The 26584-nt window shown below is 47.9% G+C and overlaps 1 protein-coding gene across 1 annotated transcript in view; it reads left to right on the forward strand.

Moving 5' to 3' along the window:
* The window catches only part of Tmem132c (transmembrane protein 132C), a 323965-nt gene that overhangs the window by 222219 nt on the left and 75162 nt on the right, over positions 1 to 26584 (forward strand). The window lies entirely within an intron of this gene.

Below are 26584 nucleotides of genomic sequence, written 5' to 3' on the forward strand. Positions count from 1 at the left end.
GCAGAGGCCATGGAGGGGTGCTGCTTACTGGCTTGCTCCCCAAGCTTGCTCAGCCTGCTTCTTATAGCATCCAGGGCCACCTTGCCCAGATGTAGTACCACCCATAATGGACTGGGATCTCCCAAATTAGTCATCGGTCAAGAAACTGCCCCCCACAGATAGCCAATCTTAAGGACGCAATGTCTCAACTGAAGTTTCCTCTCCCCAGGTGACTCTGGTTTACGTCAAGTTAACAATAATTGCCCAACACAATGAACCCTCTACCTCATCATGCATATTATGTTTGATCCCATCTTTGTGATTGCTGATAGAAGAGTTTTAATCATTATGAGAAATATATCTAGAAGAATGGCTTTCTGCTCATCTGTAGGGAATGAGAAGGATAGAAAGGGGAGGATGTTGGGGAGAGGGGGCTATGCTCAGAATACATTGTATACTTGATGCAAATGGTCTTGAGTGTGTAAGGAAGATGGTTCTCACATCAGTATCCTGATAGCATTTAGTATGGGCTCAAATAGTTCCTTAAGAGACACTCAAACCGACTTGTGTGTGTCCTCACTGGAACAGCCTGGTTTCTCAGTGCCGGCTTGCATGCCATCGCTTAAGAAAAGAATTGCTTTGCCAACCTGAGTGACATAGAATTCCCTTATGAACAATTGAAACCCTTTCTAAATTTGGTACCCCAGCTGTTTCTCTGACACATTTAGTTTTTGCTTAGGTCAGTAAAACACAGCCACAGAGGTTGACAGGTTCCTGAGAGCTGTCCACAGGTAGATGGACCTGACTTCAGTACGGCTGGCATCTCCACTGTTGGAGTTTTAATTTTTGAATGGTGGGTGTCAATCATACATAGGAATGGAGTACTCTGTGATATTTCCTTGTACACACAGCGTTGTCTGTTTTGCTTTGTTTTGTTTTGTTTTGTTTTTCCATCAGAAGCGTGTTCCCTTGTCTGGGCTCTCTAGACCTGTTCTCTCGGTGTGTTTTCCTAAAGAAACTTAGATTTAGAGAAGAAAGGTTCAGTTATGGGACATGTCTTAATTGACCCTTAAAATGCTGCCGTTTGTCAGTGTTCTGAGTCTCTAGAGTTGATCAAAGAAAGAGGGTCACTCAAGAATGAGTTAAACGCCTGGCTGGCCGCAGGGAGAGCCAGCCTCTATGGACTGGGTGTTGAGCAGCCAACCAAAAGCCTAGTTAGTAATTGTTACACAAAAGTTGTTTTAAACGGTGGGGGGGGGGGGTAAATCAAGTTCCTCATCCCAAAACCCCTGGTCTAATCTATATGTTTCCTGAAGGAAAATGACACACCTCTACAACTTGAGTCCTTGCTTTCTACAGTTTGCAGTATTCAATAATGCAAGATGTTCCTGGGGTTTCAGGGCTGTCTTTGACCAAAGTCGTCGTGCACAGGCTGTAGAGTTCTTCTAGAAAGACAACTATGGATAACAGAAAACAGTCCTTTTTTCTACAATGATTTCTTTGAGGTCAAAATACTTCTAGAAAACAACTATTCCATCCTAATGCTTACCCTACATACAAGGGTGCTCCCAGATTTCCTGATACAGCTATTGCAGAAAACTCCTCTACTTTTGTTTATGGGCACTCTATTCTTAGACCCATGGAACTCTCTGCAGGCCCCGCCTTTAACACGCAACCGTGAAAGACAGCTGTCCTGCTGAACAGCTCCTGGTTTCTGCCCCAGCCATCCCTATGGTAGCTCGTAACCCCTGGAAGAATTGTTGAGCATATCTCAGTGTCTCTGTCTTTGACCTGGAGATAGGGGTTGGAGGAATGACCAGAAAGAAATGTGTGCCTGGGCCCTTAGTTATAGGGGAGGTTAGAAAACACATGAAGTTTTTCCAATTGGCTTTGTGTAAAATATAATCACTATAGACATTTAAGTAAATGAAGGCAGGCTTGTTAATTAACAGATAGCGAACTTACACATGTAAATAGTTCTTTGTGTCAGACACAGCCTGAGAATCCACGAAAGGGAGATGAGACATTTGTAGAAAACTCTGAAGAGACACGCAGTCAGCCCTGTGTGTTTTGGGGCTTCTGAGAACCCTGGCTGGAGGCTGCTGTGTCCCTGGAAGAGTACAGAGTGCACCTGTTTTTCCCAGTTTGGTTCTTCAGAGGGATTTTGTTTTCAATTATTATTTTTTTAGAATTATGTGAAAGGGGTGCTTCACATCTGTACCTGGTACCCACAGAGGCCAGAAAAGAGTGTCAGATCCCCTGGAGCTGTAGTTACAGGCGGTTGCAAGTCATCAAGTGAGTGTCATGTCCTCTGTAAGAACAGTCGGTGCCTGTAACAATGGTACCATCTCTCCAGCCCCTCTCTCAATGGCTTGGACAGATTTCTATGTAGCCATTTTCAGGATAGCTTCTTCTTTTTATTTATTTTTTTATGACAGGTGTACTGCCACCAGTCTGACTCTGGGTGGTCACAAGCAGGTGTATTGTATGTGGTAGAGGGAACCTGGCTAGGCCTGCTTGCTCTCAGTTTCCCTAAGTGATTTGCCCCCCTTCAGAACCCTTGCTATGGAAGAGCCAGTGTCATCAGTGTGCTCAAACACCCATCCCAGACTGTGACAGCCAGGACCTCACGACAGCTGTCACTCAGCTTCAGGGACAGTGTTTATACATCAGGGCCTAGCACATATCATGAAACAACCACCTGCTGCAGGGGAGCCTGATCTCTGGGCGACACTGATACGTGTCCCCTTTCAGACCCATCCCTTGCTTGGACACTTAGGAGGCCCTGGGAGGCTCTCCACTCTGTGCTGGGTAGGTAGGTACCCCTGTGTCAGAATCCTGCCTGATCTTAAGTACCCAGAGTGTGTGGCACTCTTGAGCCAGCTCCTGGCAGATCACACAAAAGGTTGGATTTGTCTATCACTGTACAGCAAATCAGCACAGGTCTTAGACCTTAAGACAGTGAAATATGTATATGGGGTGTGTGTGTGTGTGTGTGTGTGTGTGTGTGTGTGTGTGTGTGTGTGTGTATCTAAGCCAGAAGATGACCTTGGCTCTTGTTCCTCAGGTACCATCCACCTTGTTTAAGACAGTGTTTCTCACTGGTCAAATAGCTGACTGGACAGCAATCTGCAAATCCTTCTGTCTTCTTATCCCCAATGGCAAGCACATGCCACCACACCCACCCTTATTCCCCACATGGTTCCACAAGGGGATCAAACCTAGACTCTTGTGCTACATTATCAACTGAGTCACCTCCCAGCCCCGGCAGTGTATCCTTATAGCCTCTTGAGTGTCTGCACACCCTAGTCTCAAGGCAGGCATGCAACCAAGTGCTGTTCAGGGTCTAAAGCATCATGGTGGGGGACAGGTGTGCAGGGAAGGATCCTCATCTCTGTTCCCCATTGAGCTTGTCTTCATTTGACCCTTTGTCAACTTGGCACAAGCCATGGGGCAGGGTCATCTGAGAGGAGAGAACTTCGATTGAGAAAACTCCTCATGAGAGTGGCTGGTGGGCCAGCTTTCTAGGACATGGGGAGATGTGGCCTCTGTCACCCATTCTGCCTCTACATTGCTTTGGGTGTTTGTTTCTTATGTCTGGAAAATGTCACCTGAGACGCACTTAAGAGTCACTTGAAATGACTTAAGCTGATCACCTGAAAATTCTTGAGTTCAGAATACAAGTGGCTTCACTGGGAATCGACACAGGTAGCAGAAGAGCTCCTGGGAGAGTCCCTTGCCTTGTCTTTGGGAGCCTGCAATCCTGTTTCCTTGACTGTGGCTGACCCACACCCATAGAGCCAGCCTCAGCCAGTCATCTCTTTTCTGAGCTGTCCTAGATAGTTTCTGTTCTATGAGCAGATCTCCAAGTCTACTACCTCCTACCTTGACCTCCAGGCACACTATGATGTTATCAGACCCCCACTAAGCTATCCAGGGTAAACCCTCCTAACAACTGTACCCAAGTCCAGCTCCACCTTACCCACGGAGCTGCTCACCCTGCTTGGTAGCATAATCACCATTCACAGAGATGTGCATGGAACTTCCTGCTGCGAAGAGCCTGCAGCACACTTACAGTCCCTGAAATGCTAGAAGGGGACATCTGGGGCAGGGGTCTGTGCTCAGGTCATCTGTTTCAGAATCCACAGTCCTCACCAGGGAAGCTCCCCCAGGCCTCTGAGGAAGACAGACAGGAATAGCTCTCCCATGCCTGAAGCTGCCCTGGTCATGGGAACTGGCCTCCCTGACCAACCTGGCAGAAGCAGACAGCCCTTATCAGGACATGTGTACCAAGTATTCTTGCTTCAAGGACAAACTCAGCCAATTATCTAAGGATTCTGTTGGCACAGACTGCACACACACACACCCAGCTTCGTGATTTGTGGCTGCCTGCAGGAGCCTCTCTGTGGGATGCTGGCTGGTGGCAGTTGGAGACACCGAGAGTACTTTGCGTCTTGCCTTTGGCTCTCTAAATGTCCCTCGTGAGTGTCAACAATTAGGAGAGCTGCCCGTTTGGAGCTGTGGAAGCTGCAGCTGTATTTCAAGAGCTTGCTTACATCCTGGAGTTCCAGCTCATAAAAGAGGATTTGCTGGGGCTAAGGAGCGGGCCCATGAGCAGAGGGCTTGCTGTGTACGCACGGAGGGCCTGAGTTCAGCCCCCTCAAACCCATATAAAAAGTCAGGCATGGTGGTCTGCTCTTATAATTCCAGTGCTCCCTGAGGCTTCCCAGCCAGTCAGCCTACCTAGACTGACTGAGGAGCCCACGCCAGTGAGAGACTCATGTTCGAAAAGCAAGGTGGATCCAATGATGGCATCATGGGTAAAGGCACTTGCTGCCAAGCCTGACAATCTGGGTTTAATACCCAGAATTCATTGGTAAAAGAAGAGAAGGGATCCCCTACAAATTGTCCCTTGACATGCATACAGAGACAGAGAGAGAGACAGAGAGAGATACAGAGAGATAGAGACAGAGTCAGAGAGAAACAAAGAGACAGAGGCAGACTGACTGACTGACTGACTGACTGACTGACTGACTGGAGTTTGACTCTGGAAGCCTATCCCAAAGATGGGCCCAGCACTGACATGTGACAGGCCACACACCTGTGGTCAGCTTATGATGAGGCTTGGTGGTGTTTGAGTGAAGGAGGGATATTTGTGGTGACTTACTTAATGCTGTTCCTTCCACGTTCTCTGCATGTCCAGTCATCTCCCATCTACAACAGGTCTCTAGCATGACAGCTCACGCTAAGTCAAAATTGGATTTAGTACATCCACTCTCATCAGGTTATGGCCCTCCCAGGATCTCCTTTAGACTTAATTACTTCCATAAATGTCTAGTTTCCAAATATAGCCACAGCAGGGTATGGGGCTTCAGTATATGAATGGAGCTGGGGACGGAGGTGTCTGTGTGTCACAATCTAGTCCCCAACAATCCAGTTGCCTTCATATCCTACAGTATGAAGCATTTCATTGGAGCATGGTTCTAGGCTGAAGGATACCTTTAGCCCACTCTTGCCAATCACTGGAAGAAACCTGGGGCTTTTTCTTCCTCGGTTGCCCTACCTGTGAGGTCAGATGTGGTGCAAAAGCCCAGCTCTGCTGTCACACGTGGACAACACCAAACATTTCAGGACACTGTTGTGAGCTCCCCACATGAACTGGCTGGAAGCTGTGATTTTGAAAACAGCCCTTGCTGGACCTCTTTCCTGTGTTGGGACCATTTTCTTCTCTCTTGCTTTCTATTTTCTCCTCGAACAGGGAAAGAAAATTCCCTGTTAATTCACTACTTTTAAATGATTCCCCAACCCAGAGTTTGCTTCTGGCTAGCCCAGCCTGAGACTCGGAGTCAAAAGAGCCCACTCCTGCCTCCCCTAGGGAAGTGGCCTCTCAGGAAAAAAAGTTGAGAGAGAAAGCTTGCTTGGGAAACTCACAAAGATAGCATAGAGGCCTCTCTCCCTAACTCAAAACCTCCCTCAAAAGAACTGGAGGATTCAGGGACTCAAAGCCATTTGCCAGAATTCCCCACACCCAGGAAGATGGCTTGTATCTGGGCTACACACACATCTGAGTGTATTCTCTTTACTTTATGGATGGATCCCCACCCCCAAGCCTTTTATTTATTTATTTATTTATTTATTTATTTTTCATCTTGAGCATCTCTGCTCTTAGGCAAACTCCACTAACAGCCTATAAAAGAATCTTTCATACTTAGACCAACACAGCAGTTAACACTAGGTCCATCTCTTTCCCCATCAGAGCCATGTGACTCTTAAGTGAGCCAGGCGTGAGGCAGAGGCCGATATGGCTATGGCAGAAAGACTAAGGGTGTGGGTGTGGGCAGACAGCAGTGGGCTTGAATTGGAACTCACTCTACTGCTCATTTCTGCATTCTTGCATTTCCCTTTCATCTCCCTTCCCAGTTCTGAGCCATTGTTCAGACCTCGGTGTCCAGGATAGTCCTGCCCAAGCGGCTAGGGATCAATTAGGCAAGTGCTCTCTCTGACCTGGAAGAATGACCTCCAGGTAACAGAAAGAAAGAGAAAAGCTGGCTCCCCTGGACTCCTGGTGTGGAATTTTCATCTGAAAAGTGCTTTTGCCCTGAGCACTCCCTGAACCATCTTTTATAAGCTCATTCTTCAGGGGCATAAGATAGTTCTTGAAGCACTCCCTGAAATGAACGGGGCTTAGTTGCTGGAAGGTATAACCCCTCCCTTTGAGGTCATGATCCAGCTGGCGCCTGCTCTGGGTCACAGATACCAGCTGCAGGAATCCTGACCCAGCCATGTTCCTGTTCCCAGCCGAACACCTTGACATAATGCAGCTTGAGTCTGCACTTGAAGTTTCCTTTTAGGTTTGGCTGTTAAAGCACTGCTGTTAAAAGCTGTCGCCCAAGCAAGCCTGGTGCCTTAAAAGCCCACACTTGAGCCACGGGAATAGTCTGTGTATTTTTCAGCATTCTGTAATGTGCAGGACAGGCCCCTGAGTATTCCCTGGGGTTCGGCATTTTATAAAATGTGCACATTGTTTCACTAAATCTTTCTGACAGCCTCCACCACCAAAGGCACGTGCTCAGGCAGGTAGATAAAGAATCAGGGTGCTTAGAAGGAGAGGGAACCCAAACGGAATGTTTAAGTAAGTGACTGAAAGTGTTTTCTTTCAAAAGTAGCTTTGGCGTGTACCAATGGTCTGAGGAGGGAATGCCTCAGCTGCACAACCAAAAGGAATCAGATACAAATACAATCAAAATATCAAAACCAGGGCTGGAGAGCTGGCTTAGCCGTCAGAAGTGCTTGCTTCTTTTGCAGATGACCAGGGTTCATTTCCCAGCGCCCACATGGCAGCTCACAAATGCCTATAGCTCAAAGAAACAAGGAAAAAAAATGCCTATAACTCCAGCACCAAGGGATCTGACTCCCTCTTCTGGCCTCTGTGGTCTCCTGGACACACATAAGGTACATACCTACACACAGCAACACATATACATATAATTTAAAAAATAAATCTTTTATTATTTTTAATAAGTCTTTTATTAAAAATAATAAAATATAAAAACTGTGTTGTGGTCCAATTCGATGGCACTAGCAGCAGAAAGCCATATACTTGACTTGAGAGAGGGAGAGACAGAGAGACAGAGACAGACAGAGACAGACAGAGAGACAGACAGAGAGACAGAAAGATAGAGAGAGACACAGTGGCAGACAGACAGACAGATAGGATAGGAATAGGAATATGAGTGAACTGGGGAAGGCAGAGCCTGGTACCCAAGAGTGAATGGAATCAGGCTCAAGGGAGAGGCTGGCAGCTGAGAGAATGCTGAGAAGCAGACAGAAGTTCCGGTGATGTGGGTGTTCGGGACTTGTTCCAGAACAACCCCAAGAATCCAAGAGAATTCAAACAGGGCATGTGTCCATTTGTTGGGTGTCCCCTTCGTCAGAGATGACAATCCTCTTTGGAAATGGAGGCATGGGAGGCAATGTCCCATGGCAGCTGTCAAGCAAATCATCTAAGCTGCAGAGCTAGGGGGTCAGCCCAAGGGAAGCCTGCCTTTGAAGCTTCAGAACCATGGACAGATGTCATCAGAGTCATTGGTGTCCTGCTGGGAGGTAGGCAGAACTTACCTGTTCCCATTCTAGAAGTGTTGCAGAGGGAAGCAAGCCTCGCCTGCCTAAATAGAACGATGCAGTGTATCATTTCGGCTTTCAGAGCTTCCCAGGTGGGAATGCATGGCGCCCTGTGTGGTCAGAGCAACAGGTTTCTCTAGAGCAATTGTCACATCAAATCTACTATACTTTGTACATTTGTGCGCGCTCTCGCTCTCTCTCCTTCTCTTTCTCCTTCCTTCCTTCCTTCCTTCCTTCCTTCCTTTTTTAAGCCAGTATCTAGTCAAATAGCCCAGACTGGCTTGGACTCACTGTGTGGGTCTCACACTGGCCTTCAACTTTCCCCCTGTCCTCCCGGGGGGGCTGCTTTTACAGGTAAGTACCAACACACCCAACAGCTAGCTGTTTTAAAACCACAGCGTAGAGGGTTCAGCAAAAGGCTCTTTGTATAGGAAGATGGTTCCACAGTTAGTAAACCCTCTGCAAAAGCGGCCAGGCTCCCGCCACAATAGAGCCCTGTTGGCATCAGGAAGTTGATTATCTGTAAATTCCAGGTAGAGAGGCTGCCTCAAAAAGTCATCCTGGAACAAGACTACTTCCTGTTTCCAAGCCAGGGACTTAGAGAAAATAAGCTTAAAAGGCTGAGCCACCATCAGTTTTGTTTTGTTTTGTTTTTTTCCACCACAGGATCTTTTTCTAAACAGAACCAGTCATACAGACACCCCTTCATTTCCAGAAGAAGGGGAAATGCATCCGATCTCTGCTCCCTCTTCCCCAACCACCTGCAGCCTTACAGATACGCTAGTACCAGGGATAGAGCATACTCTTTTGTCCTACCCACCCTTCCTCCTGTTGAGTGGCAGGTCAGCTATCAGGTGATCTTATGGGTAGACCTCCTGACGTCCATGTGCCTCCATAGAATACAGCACGAAGCTGATGTCTTTCTCCCACCTTCCTGCAGCAGCCGCCACAGCAGCTGGCACCCCTGTTCTCTTAACCCAAGTGCATGAAGCTTCAGGGACTAGATGCTGGGGAGGGGGGGAGGGTGATGATGTAAATCAGGCAGGTAATAAACGAGAAGGGCTTTTCAGAAAGCAAAAATCATTGAAAATGGTAAGTAAAATACCCATTAGCATTCATCTAAGTGGTCTCAATTGCCTGCCTTAGAGTTAGCTGTAGGAGGTTATTTGTTTTTTGAAGGATGCTGGAGTATGAGCAAGCTCAGGGCTGCTTACTGTAAATAGCAGCTCAGGGAATGATATAGTAAGATAATCCCCTTCCTCCAGAGGGAAATTGCCCACCCCAAGTCCTCTCTCGGAGACAGCAAGCAACCACATTAAAATCTCCATCTCAGTGGTATGTAGGTACATCCTGGGCTCTCCAAGAAAGAAGTGTGCCCCACCCCCACCCCCACCCCCTGCCACTCCCAAGTGTATAGCAGGCTCATGTGGACCTTCAAAACAGGTGCATGTGTGGATGTACAAACTGTGTAATTTTTTTTTTTTTGCTATAATCTTTTCTCCTTCCTACTTGAACCACACATTAGACCATCAGTTTCCTAGACTCTGGGCATGTTTGGTGCAGTGTGGAAAGCTTAGGTGCTGGGGGCTGTTTGATATGCCCTGTCATTTGTAGGGAGTAAATCCCTTAAGAGGATTTGCTAGAGACACCTGAGTGTGGGACCTGGGGGGAAGTGAAAGATATGAAAGAATCCTAGTTTCTGGAGGGCCAGTCTGTTAACAGACAGGTGCTTCCATTGGCCTGCTCTCAGGGACCTAGCAACTGCTTACGTCATGACCTGCCAATGCCATATGCCACAGCACAGTGGCAACAGGTGTATGCTGCATATAAAAGAACCTGAGTAGCTTTTGCTCTCCCCTCTCCTCTCCTCCCCTCTCCCCTCTCCCCTCCCGTCCCCTCCCCTCTCTCCCCTCCCCTCTCCCCTCTCCCCTCCCCTCTCCCCTCTCCCCTCCCCTCCCCTCCCCTCTCCCCTCTCCCCTCCCCTCCCCTCCCCTCCCCCCTCCTCTCTGCTGCTCTCGCTCACTCTCTTGCTCTCTCTCACTCTCTCACTCTCTCTCACTCTCTTCCCACCATCCCCTCTTTCCGTTCTCTGCTCCCTCTCTTCCACCCTCATGGCTCTGCTCCTGTCTGTCTGTCTACCTACATGTCCACTTGTCTGCCTCTATCCCTTCCCCAGGCCCTCACTTCTCACCCCCTCCTCCCCCAAGCAAACCCCTTTCACACTAGGTCTGTTGCATGACGTCATTTCTCAGGGCCACACCCTGGCATGGGCCCACCAAGGGTACCCCCTCACAGCGTGGTATTTCACAGCACAGTCAGCATCTCAGACTGATGTCTGATCTCTGAAGGTATCACAGAGGTTTCTCAAAGGTTGGTGCTGCGCAAACCCCGTGGTTCACCTTTTGGGCAAGTCTCGCTTCAGTAGAGGAAATTAATATAAATCAGATGCTTCTACAGAGATACTAGGGACAGAAGGCAATGCCCATGGCCTGGGCCCCTGTGGAACCCATAGTGTGGGAAGCCTGGCACATGATCACACTGTCGCCTGTGAATATGGAGTGTTAGCATCACCTGCTTCCAAACAACAGACTTGAGAGTGTGACTCTGTGGGTAGAGAGCTCACCTAGCATGCACCACACATAAACAGGGCATTATGGCGCATGCCTATGAGCTCAGCACTTGGAAGGTGGAGGCTGGGAGATCTGAGATCCATCATCCACAGCCTCATAGTGACTTCAAGGCCATGGACTGGCTGCGTTTTTGTGAAGTATACACCGTCCCTGTTGCCAGCTCACACACCTTTCTTCTCCCTCCTTATTGGGAGGCCATGTCTAGTTCCCTCCCATTGGAACCAAGTGAGCTTTCTGATTGGCTAATATTCCTCAACAGAAGTGACACTGTATGACTTCTGTCCCTGGGCCAGAACAGAACAGAAAGCCCCCAACCAGGCAGTCTGATGAGTCTGCGGTTGCCGTGTGGGGAGGGAGTCCAGCCAGATTCTGTGGACAGACTCCAGGGAGGAACCCCGAGTTTCATAAAGGGAAAGGTGACATCAACTAGCTCCGCCCTCATTACCTCAGCCCCTTATCTGAGCATACAAGGGTTTAGGAGGATAGGAGGAGATTCCCCAACCCAAAACAACCCAGACACGCCTTTCTAGAATGTCTGATTCACTGAAACCACAAGAGAATGAAATGATTGCTTTAGTTTTAGTCCACTAGAGTGTGGGGAGAGGAGTGTTGTGGCACAGCAACATATACCTGAGACTCTGGGAAGTCAAGGTTACATGCTTGTCAGAGTGACATTAATACTAATGGTTGCTGTGTCTGTTTTAATGCCTCCCCACCTCTGTCTTATTCTAAGTCCTTCTCCCACTCCTTCAGGAAGAGGTGCTATTCGGCCTGTCTTCTTACACCAAGGGCCCAAGTGCTTTGCCCGCTGGGCCCGAGCCCATGGCTAGAATGGAACGTTTAATCTCTCCCTTCCTGACTCGGTGTGGCAAGTGGTTCCCTGTGTGCACTGACACACAAGATATTAAGTTGGTCCTTCTCAGCATCTGCCCTGAGCTGACTTGTGTCAAGTTATCAAGCTGTCAAACTCTTCTCTCATCTATAATTAACTGTAGAAAAGGGCTTGGGGAACCTGTTTTTCCAGGCCCTGATATGCAAAATATTTTAGAACTGGTTGATGGTTGATCTGCCCTCCCTTATAGATTAGCTTACCTAGAGCCCCAGAGGGGGATTCTCATCTGAGGCCGTGTGTTACTTCCATGTCAATATGACATAGTGCCTGATGGAACCAAGTGAGAAGAGGAAAGAGCCCTTCGAGTCCATCGTGACCAAGAAGGTATGGCAGGGATCTTGGTGCATTCCTGTGGCCAGAGCATCTCGTATCATGACAGACAGGGAGCAAATGATGAGAGCAGAGCCAGGGCTGGCCTATTTTCTTCAAAGACCCTATCACTAGTAACCGACCTAAGCCCCGCCTCCTTAAAGTTCTAGAGTCTCCCACTATGGGGCCATCTGCCCCTATCAGACTTGCCTCCATCTGCCCCCATCAGACTTGCTCAGCTAGTGCTTGTGCACACAGAACTGTTTCCGGGCCCTCAGGATGGTCCTTAACTCTTGGTAGAGTTTCAGTAGCTGCTCGGCTCTACATTTTGCTCTCTCATCTCTGCTTCCCCAGGACTGAGATTACCAAAGCACACTGGGAAGCCCAATTGTGGGTTTGGGTTTTTTGTTTTGTTTTTTTGTTTTTTTTGTTTTGTTTTGTTTTGTTTTTGGTTGGTTGGTTGGTTGGTTGGTTGGATTTACTCATGTGGCTCTGGCTTCTAGGTGGGTTGAACTCAGATCCCCATACTTACACACAAAGCACTTTATAGACTGAGCTATCACCCTGGCCTTTAGTTAGAAAGTATGGGGCCACTGGGCTCTGTAGGACATTCAGACAAGTTATTAAGATGTTATTTCAGGTGACAAAAGCCACAAAGCTTTGTCAACCTTGAAACTTGCCATACACAGGGACATACGGTTCTCAGCCATTCTTATCTCTCTGCAAGGCTACCCCCCTGGGATTCAGAAGCCTGCAGGATGTAGCTGCTCCCCCAAACCTCAGACCCTAAAGAGTCTTCATGTGTTGATTTTGAATATGCTAGATCCTCATAGGAAGGTGCCTTCTTGTGACACTCGCTTTTTATGAAAACCTCAAAGTGAGGCTGGAATCTTTACATCCGCATTCATTAATCAAACCATGATGGAGTGTCTGGCAAACCCTGGGGGTATTGAAGCTCATGTGACTGGCCTGCACACTCACCCACCCTCATGACATTGATCGGTCTCCAGAAAGACAGAAGGTGATCTGAGAAGCAAGTTCACTAGAGAAGTGCTGTGTGTTATTAAGTCCAATAAAGGACGGTATTACTTGAATCTGGGTCAATTGCTTGTAAGCAAGGCCGTGTTTAAAGTGGTATGAATTAAAGAGAATCTGCTCTGCACTACAAACCCAGTGCGGTCTGGCTCCCTCCTGCAGCTAGACTTCTGCTCTCATGTGCTCAGGAACCAGTCGGGAGCGTCGTGTGCGCTAACACACAGGATCCATCTCTGTTGCCGTGATCCAAGGGTAACAACAGCAACCAAAGATCAGGGTTGGCCAGGCAGAGGCAGGAAGGGAGTGCTTCCTAACCTTTAAAATGTCACCAACAGGGAGGTGGCACCATCATACTTATGAACAAAAGCTCACTGGCAAAATGTCTAGTTGGAAAATGGAGAAGACAAGGGTGGCCATTTAGATACATTAAAAACATAAAGACTGGCTGTGTATATGATCTTTTGGTCTCTATACGCCTCAGAGTCTGGTCACCATAGATCAGGGACCTCAGGCACCCACTTCCTAATCGCCATGTGCCCATGTGTCCTCATTCCGTCGCCTTGCCATTCCAAGTCTTCTGAAAGTGACACCCAGACTCCCTAAGGCGGGAAAGGCTTTGAATCTTTTGTTCAGAAGAAAAGCTAACAACTCGTTCAAAAGAAACAATTAAAGCAGTGTGGGAAGACACACTCCCAGCAGAGAGGATATCTGAATAACTTTGAATCAGTCAGGTCTGGCAGACCTCACACCCTTCTCAAAGACAGCGTAACACGTTTTTGTTATCAATGGCAAAGCCATTGGTGCCTTTCCCGGGTAGTCGGATAACTTTCCCCTTTTGTTCCCAGGGATCACATTAATTCTTCATAAGTGGTCCTTACTATTCCGTACTTGTTCTGTCTCAAGTGCAGCATTTTCTCACCAGCAGTGTATAAATTAGGCCAGCTAAATGGCAGAGACAACTCATCCATCATGTCCTTAATTTTCTACCCTGGGAGGATGCGCTGGTGCTTAAGTAAGGATAAAGGCAAGTCACGCCCGGTCCTCTGTGGGCTGCTGGGGCGTGTATTCCTACTCTCCACACAGGGAGGCGGCTATCAGGGACCAAGGTGCTCACTATATAGACGGAGGTGGTTTCTTTTATTAGTAAAAGGGATGTTTCTGTGACAGATAGAACAACCCCCCCTCCTTCTCCCTCCCCCTCCCCCTCCCCTCCCCTCCCCCTCCCCCTCCTTCTTTTACTGGAAGCTTTACTCAGCAAAGATGCTGAGTGCTCAGACTCCTGCTTTGTCCCTCCATCACCCCCAAAGTGTAGCTACGCCCACTTCCACCCACAATGGCTTATCCCCTACTGAGAACTCCAGCCACTGGGATTAACCGTGGTGAAACAGAAAACCTGCCTCCTCTTCTAAAGGGACACTGAACCTGCACCTATCATTTCTCGTGAGCAGAACAGGCTCGTGGCCACACCTCCCTGTAAGAGAGGCTGGGAGATGTCGGCTTTGATCTTTGATTGTCACAGCCCAAGCCGTCAAGAGCACAGTACAAAGGAGGAAGAGCTAAGGGTGTCTACCGCAAGCAGGGCTCTAATAATAGTGAGTCTTAACGCGGAAGGTGGGCCCTGTGAGGCAGAGGGTCACCAGGATTGAAGGTGAGACTGGAATCCGAGGGAGTCCACTGAGGCCCAGCCAGTAAAATGTCAGTGGGCGGGGGCGGGGGGTGAACCTAGAGAAGACAGCTGGCTCATCAGTTAAAGTACAAATGTGAGGACCAGAGTTAGGAGTCCCCAGGAAACCCATGTACGTGCTGGGTGGGTAGGTGTGGCAAGCTACCTCTAATTCCAACCTCAGAAGGTAGGAACGGGGGGGGGGGGGTAAGAAAGAGGTCCCCAGAGTAAGCCTAGTCCTATCAGTGAGCTCTGGGTTTGATTGAGAGACCTTGCCTCAGGGACTAAGGTAGAAAGGTAGAAAAGTGATGAAGGGTGATTGATCCTTGCTCTCAACTACAGGCCTGACATGCGCATGCCACCATGCCTATGCAGAAACTAACAAACCGTACAGGCATATATAAATGCACACACCGCAGGCGCACACAGGAGATACACATCGTGAAAACGAGGGCTCCTCTACAAAGAGCAGATTCTTCCAGATGTTTCAGGCACTTGGCATAGCAGTTCCAGCCAGCACTAGAGTGGCTTGGTGTGGTGGGACAGTTGTGATACTAAGGCCAAGAGCTCATGTGTGCTCCTGGTAATAATGACAGGAACAGCTGTGCAAGCCCCAGACCTCCTCTCTTTGCAGGGCAAAGCCCCTGCTTTCCTGGCGTGTTCTGTGCCCTTTCTGGGCCAGGCAGGTGGTGATAGAACAAGCTCCCATTTGTCTTATGATCTTGAGAATGGTCACTGTTAACTCCCCATGGTCCCTGTTCGTATTGATTACTTAACTCATTGCTATGTGCGATGACATAACACCTTACGGAAGCAACCGCAGAGATTGATTCTGGCTCCCAGTGGGCACAGTTCATCACAGTAGGGAAGCCATGGTGTCAGTAGGGAAGCTTTCACTGTGGTGGCAGGGGCAGGGCTAAGGTGGTCACATAGCATCTGCAGTCAGGAAACTGATAGAGATGATGCTGGTGCGCAGAGCATCACTGTCTGTTTGTTGTGGTGGTGGTGGTGGTGGTGGTGGTTCGGTCCTGGGATGCTGCCACCTACAAGCAAGACGAGCTAAATCCACAGGCCATAGACATGCCTCTGGGTGCATGTAGATTCTGTCAAACTGACAGTCGGTAGTAACCATCACACATTCTATCAAATGGGCGTGTTATTACTATGGTGGGAGACTCCTTAAAATCCCAGCATGGAGCGGAGAGGCGGGCACAAAGTCCCACAGCTAGCTCCGGAGCTGTTGGCAACCAACAGTTACTAGGAGAATGAAAGTGGTTTTCTTTAAGGATACGGACCCCTGGTAGGTTGACCATACTCCAATGAGGACCACATAGGCAAGAGTATGTGGGTAGCATGGATTGTATTCAATAAATTTTTTAATGACACAAAGTTAGGTGGGTAGGGAAGAGGGGGGTGGCTATGGAAGGAATTGAGATGAGACATGAATGTGATCAAAAAACATTGTATAAAAATTTCCAAGAGCTAATAAGATGAGAGAAATAAGATAAAATATTTATAGACCAAGAAAAAAAAAAGGAGAACCCTGAGTCCTGGATATTAGCAGGAGAGGCTTGGCATCTGTTACATTTCCTGATACTTTCCACTGAGCTAGCAAATTGCATCACACACCCAAAATCCCAACACTGAGGAGGCAGAGGCAAGGGGATCTTGAGTTTTGCACCAGCCTGGGCTACACAGGGAGACCCTGCCTCCAAACACCAATATTGAAAGCAAGCAGTTCTCTTAGAGTTGTTTGACTGTCTGTCTGATGGCATCCACCCTGACTGACAGCTGTAAAGGGCTTATTCTCCATAGGAACTCCAGTCTCATCATCAAGAGCCATGGGGTACCAAGTCTCATAAGAAAATGCTGTAGAGCTGGAGAAGTAGCTCGGTGGTTAAGAACAACTCGCTGTTCTTGCAGAGGACTCATGTTCGATTCCCAGCATCCACGTGGAGACTCACGCTATCTACAGCTGCCGCTCTAGGAGATCTGACACCGGGTACTGCATGCACATGGCTCACATACATACATATATACATACATACATGCATGCAGGGAAGCCACTCATGCATATAAAATAAATATATATTTTTTTTAAAAAATTAAAAGTTTCAGCATAGCTGGGTGGTTGAGACAGGGCCCACAATGTGGAGTTTGTGCCAGCGTTTGTCATACAGACTTCTCTTAGCTTCAGTTTCTTTGCCTCTAAGAGAGAGGTGTTGTTTTCCCACTCCCTGAGGTTGCTGTCAAGAGCAAATGACTGGCGTGTTCAAATGCTTGGCCAGTCGTCAAAGTGCAATTAGGAAAGCCGAGGTTTGCTCCCCTCATCCTCCCACCTGGGTCCTTGGCCTTATGTAATCTACCCTCGTCATTGTGAGCTGAGCCGGTGGCTTGCTTTTAATCAGTATTACTGCATGCGTCGCCTCTGTGATTAGGCAACAAAGGCTGTGCTTATGTGTTGCTAGAAGCCCATTGTCTTCCTGGCTTGCATGTTGGCACAGCCGGCCTGGCAAAAAGTAGAGGGTCTGTAGCCAACAGCATAGGAAGAGCTGAAAGAACCAGTCCAACAGCCGCAAGGGATGGGACCCCTCTAATAACAGTGACATCCTGGAGACAGATTCCTTCCCACTTGACATTCCTAGAAGGTCCCAACCCCTTTCAGGCACCACACTCTCATCCTTGGAGAGACCTGGAGAAAGGAGACAAGTACTTTGTATATAGCAATGCAAACTCCCCAGATATGCTTAGGCACACCAGGATTGCTGGCACAGACTCTTTGTTGTGGAAAACTCCAAATAAAAGCAGGCAAACGTGAGGCATAAAATCCCTCATGACTTGGGGGGCTGCAGGGGGAGGACTGGAGTGATGGCTCAGCAATTAAGAGCACTTGCTGCTCTTCCAGAGGATTTGGGTTCTATTCCCAGATTTCTCACAGTAGCGCATAACCATCCCTAACGCCAGTTCTAGGGTATTTGTCGCCCTCTTCTGGCCCATATAGGTATTGCATGCACATGGCAAACATACATAGACATGTGCAGGCAAGTAAGTACTCATACACATGCCAGAAATAAAATGGAAAAAAAAAAAAGTCCGCATATCTTTATGGAATGTTACAACTTGTAAAGTGTTTCCTATAGCTGCCTCCTTGCAGAGCCATCTCAGTAAACCCCTGAGGCAGGAGAGAGTAGTGGAGAAAGCAGGAAGCAAGGACCCTGAAGGGGGCTTACCCACAACCAACCAGCAGGTTAGAGGTAGCTGGTGTTGTTCTCCATACTCCTAAGACCCAAGACACTGTGGTCTGTTTGGGAGATTCCTCTTTGTAAAACCCCAAAACATGCATTTTCTGCCACGATTGGACCCTACAAAAACAACATGAGAATGTGAATATAATCTGAATGATTAGAAATTTTCAAAGCGTCTCTGAACTTCTGGCCTCTTGGAATTTTAGATTAAAGAAGGATCCTGTGGAAAATCCCACTGACAGAAACCGAGAGTCGACTACAGAGAAATATAATTGATGCTTTATGCACATATGTCTGGCAACTTATTTGGCTTTTTGTGTGCTCCCCTAAGGAACTTCATGACCCTTTAAGCCTGAATGCACCTCTCTTTGTCTGTTTTGTTTAAATATACCAGTTGTTTCTATTAGTCTCTGAAATGTGTGATATTGTTAGCCCTGTGTCACTGCCACCATTGGAGGTGACCTGGGCTGGGGTGTTGTGTTTGTTCTTCTCAGCCTGGCAGGTCCCAAACTAACATGACATTTCCGAGAGACCCTGGGGATGAGTTGCAGGGTGTGGTTAGTTTTACTTAAGATTGTTTTCTGTGGTGGACTCTCCTAGCCAGGAATAGGAGGGGGAATAACCACAGGTCTAGTTCCTCATCCCTTCTGCTCAGAAGCCAGCCTGCCAGTGTGCAGACCCCAGCATTCCTGCCTCCTGAGGAACTCTGGTGGTTTGCTGGCTTCTCTGTCTAACTTCTCTCATCTGTGGATGGAGAATAGGAATCAAAGCGACACCAGACTGCTGCGAGAGATGCAGAGTGCTTTAAAGAGCACCAGAGACATCCAAGCCTTTGTGTCGCTGAGGGTTAGCGTTAGGGTTTATGGCTAGAGGTTGGGCTGGAGTTGGAGGTGGAAGTTGGGGTTAGGGTTGAGTTTTGGTTTGGGTAAGGATTCGGGTTAAGGGTTAAGGACTAGCGTTAGAGTTAAGGCTAAGGTTAGGGGCTGGGGTTATAGTTGGGGTTAGGATTAGGGTTAGAGTTGAGGTGAAGTTGGGGTAAGGTTAAGTGTTCATTTTAGGATTATTGTTAAGAATTAGGGTTAAGATTATAATTAGGGATTTGGATTTAGATTAGGGTTAAGGGTGAAATTGGGGTAAGGCTAGTGTCTGGAGTAAGATAGATATTAATTTTAGGATTATTGCTAGAAATTGGGGCTTAGATTACAGTCAAGGATCAGGGTTGGGGTTCAGGATTCTGTATTATGTTAGGGGTTAGTGGTCAGGTTTTGCATCCAGGCTAAGGGTTCAAATTAGTATGGTTCTTTTGGTGGCCTCTGAAGTGAGTGTTTATATGAGAATTTAGTGTTAGGATTGGCAGTGTTTGCTTGTTTGTTTTTAACTTACTTCTACTTATTTCGTGTTTGAGTGTTTTGCTAGCATGTTATGCAAACCACCCTTTAGCCTCGTGCCTTTGCAGGCTGGAAGAGGGCATCAGAACTGGAGTTACAAAGAGTTGCAAGCTGCCATTGTGGGTGCTGGGAATCGAACCCAGGTCCTCTGGATGAGGAGTCAGTGTTCACCATCCAATCATCTCTCCAGCTTCTCATTTGCTTGGTATTTCAAGGTTTAGTTTTATTCATCCCAATGCCTGTGTGTCTGGATACATATTTTGATACCCGTGTGCCAGTGCCAGTGCACATGGATGCCAGAAGATCTCCCTGGGGCTGAGTTACAGGCAGTTGTGAGCTGCATACAGGAGTGCTGGCAACCGAACCCAGGAAGTATACTGGAACAGGAAGTGCTGCTGAGATGTCTCTCTAACCCAGAGCTGTTGGTGTTGCTTCTAGGACCACCCTCTTAGAAACTGGGGGGAATCTAGGCTGCTGCACCCATCTCCCAATCCAGTCCAGCTCAACGAGTATTTAGGAAGCACACAGTTCAACTCTGTATCTCCTCGCCAACCCGCACAGCCAGTCCTTCCATATCTCTGGGGACCTGAGGCATTCGGCCCTGAAAACACTGGGAACGGAGGGAACCGCATCCAAGGGTGCTTCTGTGCACCTTCCTCATTCGCCAGAGGCCACCTTCTCTGTGCCTTGCAGTCCCTTCTGAGTGCTGTGTGCTGTGTGCACCAAGCCTTCTCAAACACATCTCCATGATGGTCATGAGGGACTTTGAAGCAGGGACAGGAAAAGCATCTGGATTCTGTCTTGGCAGTTGGTCAAATCCTTTTGGAATCAGTGACGTGTGATAGGCTCTGTGGGTAGAACATTCCAGGCAGAGGGGCTGGTTTTGGACACAGTCTGAAGTTGTTACCATGGCCCTGGGCTGCTGAGTGGGGTGTGGAAAGGGACAATGGTGAATCTTGTCAGAGAGGAAAGAGGGGACAGGAGTGACCTGATTGACAGGGAGAGTCCCTCGTGGGCACTCGGACCAAATGCTTTATTGTTCATCTGCAACAACAGGTGCAAGTGTGTTCTTTAATACCGTCTCTTTAAAAAGCCAGATGTTAAAAACACTAAGGAGCTAGTCCACAGCCCAGCAGAAATTGCTTTCCCCCACTGACCGCAGTGAAGTGCTCTGCAGACCACACTTTGAAAGCATCAGATGGTGATTTGCTGTGCTGGAATGAAAAAGGAGCAAGTTGGAAGGAAGACGAGTGATCTATCTTCATTTATACCAGAGACCGTTTGTTAGCCAGATGACAGGAAGGCAGCTCCCCTGAAGGTACCCTGCATGGAGGGGGCTGTAAAACCCAACTAACAGTCTGGTAAATAAAGAGGGGCGGCAAACATCTGCAGAGGAGGAAGGATAAAGTCCAAGGGTTTCATTGTCTTTGTAGAAACTTATTTGCGCTGGGCCCAGATTAATTTTTCATTGTCTCCAGTTAAATGGGGGGGGGGGATTGCTTACACAGCTGCCTCGACAGAGCCTTGATTGTATTACTGCTGTTGCCAAAATCATAAAAGAAGGGGGCAGGGCGGAGAGAGACATTCAATAAAATCAAAAACCAACTTCAGATGCGATGGAGTCGCCAGCCCGAGGAGTCCTGGGGTGAGCGTTTTTCTGCTCCACCGTCTCTTTGATCAGCTTTGATGTCCTTTTCTGATCATCTTGCCCACATGAGAAGTGGGAAAGGAAACGGAAGATCTGCTGTGACTGTATTTAAAAGGGGAAGCACGGAAGAGTATGAATTACCCAGCATCTGCTGCTGGGGTTAGTAAGTTTCTTGTTGTAAAGCCCCCCATTACCAACCCCCCCAAAAAAAAGTAGGGGGAGAGAGGGAAGGAAAGAAGACATAGGAATGAAGAATGATGATACCTTAAACCCAGGCACACACACCACAGACTCGCAGCCATGTCAAACAAAGAGCTGGCCACTTTCTTCCGTTGCCCCGGCTCATGGTAATACAGGAAGTGTGTTCTGATGTCAGCTTCCTTTCCAAATAGCTAACAACACCAGAGCGTGTTTGAGGGCCTTCACAAATCTTGCTGTGACAGGCTCAAGCTAGACCCTATGCCAGAATTGGGTTGATTTTTCTCATTGTTATATCTGTTTTATATCTGTGTTTGCTGCCCTAATTGAAGTCCTGACTGATTTCACAGGGACCAGATTACAGTGCCTTAAGGAGACAGGCTTCCCTTGATCTGGTCTGGAACACACAGAAGGCAGAGCTGGGCTGAGGTTGACTTGGTGGCCCTAAAAAGCCATCAGGGATCCAGACTCTCTCATCTTTTGTTTTGCTCAGCCAGCCCTCTTTAGCATGTGACTTCTCTTACACAGAAGGCAGTGACTGTACCTGAGTTCCAAGAGAGAAGGGGTGTGGCTTAAGACACCAGGTAATGACCTGCTATGGCTGTCTCTTCCAATAAGAAAAGTAAAACTCGCTGGGTGGTGGTGGCGCACGCCTTTAATCCCAGCACTTGGGAGGCAGAGGCAGGCGGATTTCTGAGTTCGAGGCCAGCCTGGTCTCCAAAGTGAGTTCCAGGACAGCTAGGGCTATACAGAGAAACCCTGTCTTGAAAAACAAACAAACAAACAAACAAACAAACGAAAAGAATAGAAAAGAAAAGTAAAACTCTTCTTAGACCTGTAGCCAGGATCCCTGGAGCTTGCTGGCCAATTAGTCTGACCTTTGGTACCCAAGGTTGCCCCTCCGGCTTTATCAGCATACATGATAGTCAGAGCTGTTGGGGAGCAATTTTTAGGCTAAACCAGACAACCCTAGGGAGAGAGGTCTGTTCTAGGCAGGGTGGAATGGAAACTTAAAGAGTTTAATTGGCCTTGCCAGGGCCTCCAACTCTCAATCTCTGAGTTTGCCTGCCTTTCAGCCTACTGATTTGGTCAGAAGACACAGCTCATCCCCAGTTAATCCAGTCTGAGGCTGCTTTTCTGGCCTGTTCAGCAAAAAAGTGCTGTAACGGACACAATCTCCCCTTGCCCTCTGTCAAGCCTATATAAATGAGAGTGCCTTGTTAATGGAATTTTTTATTATGGTAAAATATATGTAATATAAAACTTAACATTTTTAACCCCACTTAAGAGTGCGTGGAGGGAAATTGTATCACTGCAGACACATCCGTCTCTAGCCTTCTCCTTTCCCAAAGTGACACTCGGCCCTCATTAAACACTGCACACCCTCACTCACACACGCCGTTCTTTTCTGTCTCTGTGGACCGGCCTGCCTCCGGTACCCACTGGGAGAATGGATGCAAGATTTGCCTTTCAAAGAAGAATGATCCCATGACCATGTCTGTGGCTAGAGGAGACAGGAACGGACTATCACTGACATTTTAAAGATCTTTGTTGGGGTTTGTTGGGAGGTGGGACATCTCTGCCAGGAGCAGTGTGGCCTCTCCTAGCCCAGGTCTGGTAGGAGGCAGATTTTCCTATCCTGGGTACCAGTTCTTCATCCTGTGAGGTAAAATCAAGGGGCAGGGAGTCAGCCCCACCCACTTGGCTCAATTCACTGAAAATCTTTCTTATCTTTTACAAGGAGTGAGAGGGTGGAGAATAGAGAGCCTCAAATGGAGCCAGTGTTAAAACAAGGCGCAGGCATCCCGGGAGGATTCTCTCCCACGTACATCTCCACGCACAAATCCTTTCTAATCTTTCGTGAACACGGATGACAGTCTGGCAGTTCCCCCAGCACATGGATACCTTGCGAAACAATTCTAAAAATAAAGTCACAGCCAAAGCACGGCTTGATTGAACTATACAGCTGGGGGCGGGGAGGGGCAGGAGAACACATACGCGGTGTGACAGCTGAGTGCAGCCTCCTAAGGAGAGAACCCGAGCAGTGGGAGGAGGGTAAGGGAGGAGGGCGGGATCTGTTCAGGTAAATTAACAAAAGCGAAGTTGTATGAAAGCCATTGCTCTGTGGCACAGCAGTTAAGAGTTCACACTGCTCCTCTAGACAACCTGAGTTTGGTTCCCAGCGTCCACATCAGGCATCTCACAACCACCTGTAACTCTAGCCACAGGGTATCTGGCGCCCTCTTCTGGTCTCTGAGGGCACTGCGTGTGTTTGTGTTAGTGTGTGTGTTGCACACATGTTATAACCATTCAAAGGAGAACCTAAACAGAAGACATATAGATGGGTCTAGAAGCAAATTCATAAATAGGTAGCAACTGACTTTTCCACACAGATGGGGAGAGAAATCACTTCTGTTCCCCTTGCATGTGAAGTGTGTGGGAGCGGATCTGTGATGAGGACGGTGGAGGCGGCTGTCGGAGATCTGCAGTAGGCAGGGCTGTAAGCAAAGACCACGGGAGGGTCCATCCATGGGAGTAACAGTGTCTCCTCATCGCTGTAACAAAATAACCTGACAAAAGCAACTCAAGAGAAAGGAAGATTTATCGTGGGACACGGTCCATCACCGTAGCCGGAGCAGGAAGTGGTTGTTATCACATTGCATGGACAGTCAGGAAGCAGACGGAGATGAACTGGGGGTCTTCACTTTTGTTGTTTCAATGAGGACCCTGCCTGTGGAATGGTACTGTCCACATTTAAGGTAGGTCTTCTTTTGTCATTTAATCCTCTCTGAAAGCACCCTGAAAGACAAGCCTGGAGGTGTATCTCCCAAGTGATACGTCGAAGATACCCCATTGTGTTCTGGTCCAGCTCAAAGTCTATGATGGTTCTCTCATATATATATATACTCTGTGGCTGCCAGAGCATGTGAACTCATGACTGTGTAGGCTTCCCAAGTCTCTTCTTAGGTCCCTTTGGGATAATTTACGGTCAGGATTTACTCCATAGAGTTAGCTATAGCCCAGTGTCTGGGAAGACAGAGCCAAAGCTCTCCCCTACTGTTGGGAGAAAGTCTGACAAAGTTAAGAGTTAGGGGCTCATCATTAGTATTACACCTAGACTCCTGTGACCGTGGCTGGCTCAGAGTCCCAGGCACCACACCTGCTCAGAAGTTGTAGAGACCTCACATCCATCCCAGCTCCCAGGAGCCCTCTCCAACTGAGGTGAGAAATGACCCTCTCAGAAACAAACTAGTCCTGAAAGGAGAGAGCTGTGTTCACCCCTGGCACCTCTTGCCCTTATTAACCATCGTCCACTTCGAGCCTGGCACTCCTAATGTGGCCACTGACCTTTTAAAAAGTTGATGATCCATCATGGGGTCACAGAGAACATCATGGCCTCTCACTTTCCCCCCAAGGACATGAGATGAGTCCTCTGACTCTCTAAGTAGCCACTTACTTGCCTTCTCTTCCCACCACTCTGACCACCCCAGAGAAAGTTGGATACACCATCTTACTGTACAGAGACCCCACAGGAAACCATCCCTCATGACGTCTGCTACAGTCTCCAGCCCCGGTCTCCCAGAGTTAGTATCCTACACTGAAGCCAACCCGTTTGTTTTCCTCCTTAAATAAATATATTTCAAGAGGAAACTTGATGTCATAGGCGAACAAAAAGCCCAGCATCAGCTGCCACAAATAGAAAGCAGCCATATAAATAAGTGCAATTAAACGCTTGGCCCGGGGCCCACCTCTCTCTGCCCGTGGAGATGAGTCGCCCTAAATGGCTTTCTCCTTGCCTCCGAGTGCCCCCGAGAGACCCCTCATCTCCATCCTCTTTTGTGTAAACAGACGGATGCATTGGAAATCACAATATCGCTCACGCTTTGGATGTAGGCCAAGCACCAACCCCCCAACCCTAGGCTGATCCACTTAAAGTCACCTCACCTCAACAGCCACCCACTGCAGAAAATGACCATCAGACAGTAGCTGATGGTCTTGCGTTCTGTGCCCCAGAGGACATGTCAACATGTTTTTCTGGGTACTTTTCTTGCCCGACCACCTCTCCCCAGGTCTGAGTTGTCTGGACCACACACACACACTACTATCTTTGCTCTTTATGCCCCTCTAGCTATTTCTTACACATTCAAACTTGCCAACACATTAAAGACCAACTTCTTTCTCTATGAATCAGATGCAAACCATTGGTTAAATAGACCTTTTTCTGCTGCTAAGTTTTACCTACAGGGCTAGAAAAATAGTTCAGTAGTTAAGAATGCTTGCTGCTCTTGCAGAGGACTCTAACTTGGTTCTCAGTACTTACAACTACCTGTAATTCCAGCTCCAGTAAGGGATCTGATGCCCCCTTCTGGCCTCTAAAAGTAACTGAACTCAGGTGCACATTACCCACACAGACACACATGAATACACTTAAAAATAAAACTTTGAGGACCAGGTGGTAGTGGTGCACACCCTTAATCCTAGCACTCAGGAGGCAGAGGCAGGGGGATCTCTTGTGAGTTTGAGGCTAGCCTGATCTATGGAGCCAGTTCTAGGGCAGCTAGGGCTTCACAGAGCAACCCTGTCTTGAAGAAGCCTAAATAAATAAATAAATAAATAAATAAATAAATAAATAAATAAATCTCTTGAAAAAACACTGTCTAAAACAGCTTACCTGGGTATGGGAAATTAGAGTTTTGTCTTTAAAGAAATAAACAGTTATGGTTGTAAGAAGAAAGCATGAAGATGTGTGTGTGATTCAAAGTGACCAGGGGACTTTTATATTTAGGGGTATTAGTAGATAGCTATTGAAAATGCTTGCCTAATAACCATCGAACCAATGTCCTGAAGTCTGTTAGGTGTAACATGTCAAGCCATAAATACCACCAGAGACAAGGACACCCTTGTGGTATGTCCTGGCAAGAGGTGCTATGTAGTCCCACCAGCAGGGGATGCCCTGAGGACCTCAACCCCAGATGGCATCACTGCCTGGGTAGATGCACCCCCAGGGTCCCTCAGTTGGCACTGTTCTCTAACCTTAGTGCCTGGAGCCTAGCATGTCAATGATGCATGTATCAAACTGGTCCTTAAGGATGAGTCAACTCTACCCCCATCAAAAGCCTGTCATTAACGGCGTGTCCGTGGGCATACTGACATACTGCTTCAAAATTTGACAATCATAGGCTGCTGTTTAGATAGGTCATTCCATAAGGTACTTGCTTTGCAAGCGTGAGGCCCGAGTTCAATTCCCAGAACCTTGTAGAGCCGGCACGATGATGCGCAATTATGAACCCAGCACTGAGGGGGACAGAGATGTGAAGGTTCCTGGGGCTTGCTGGCCAACTTGTCTAGTCCCCTTGGTGAGTTCCAGGCCGGTGGGAGACCTTGGGGTGAAGTCTAGGCTTGGATCTGGGCACATGCAAAATGAGCACATGTGATCTTCAAAGCTGCAGGATGGTTCACAGGCAGTAGCAGCTTC

This window comes from Mus musculus, chromosome 5, assembly GCF_000001635.26.
Source record: "Mus musculus strain C57BL/6J chromosome 5, GRCm38.p6 C57BL/6J".
NCBI classification, from domain to species: Eukaryota; Metazoa; Chordata; class Mammalia; order Rodentia; family Muridae; genus Mus; species Mus musculus.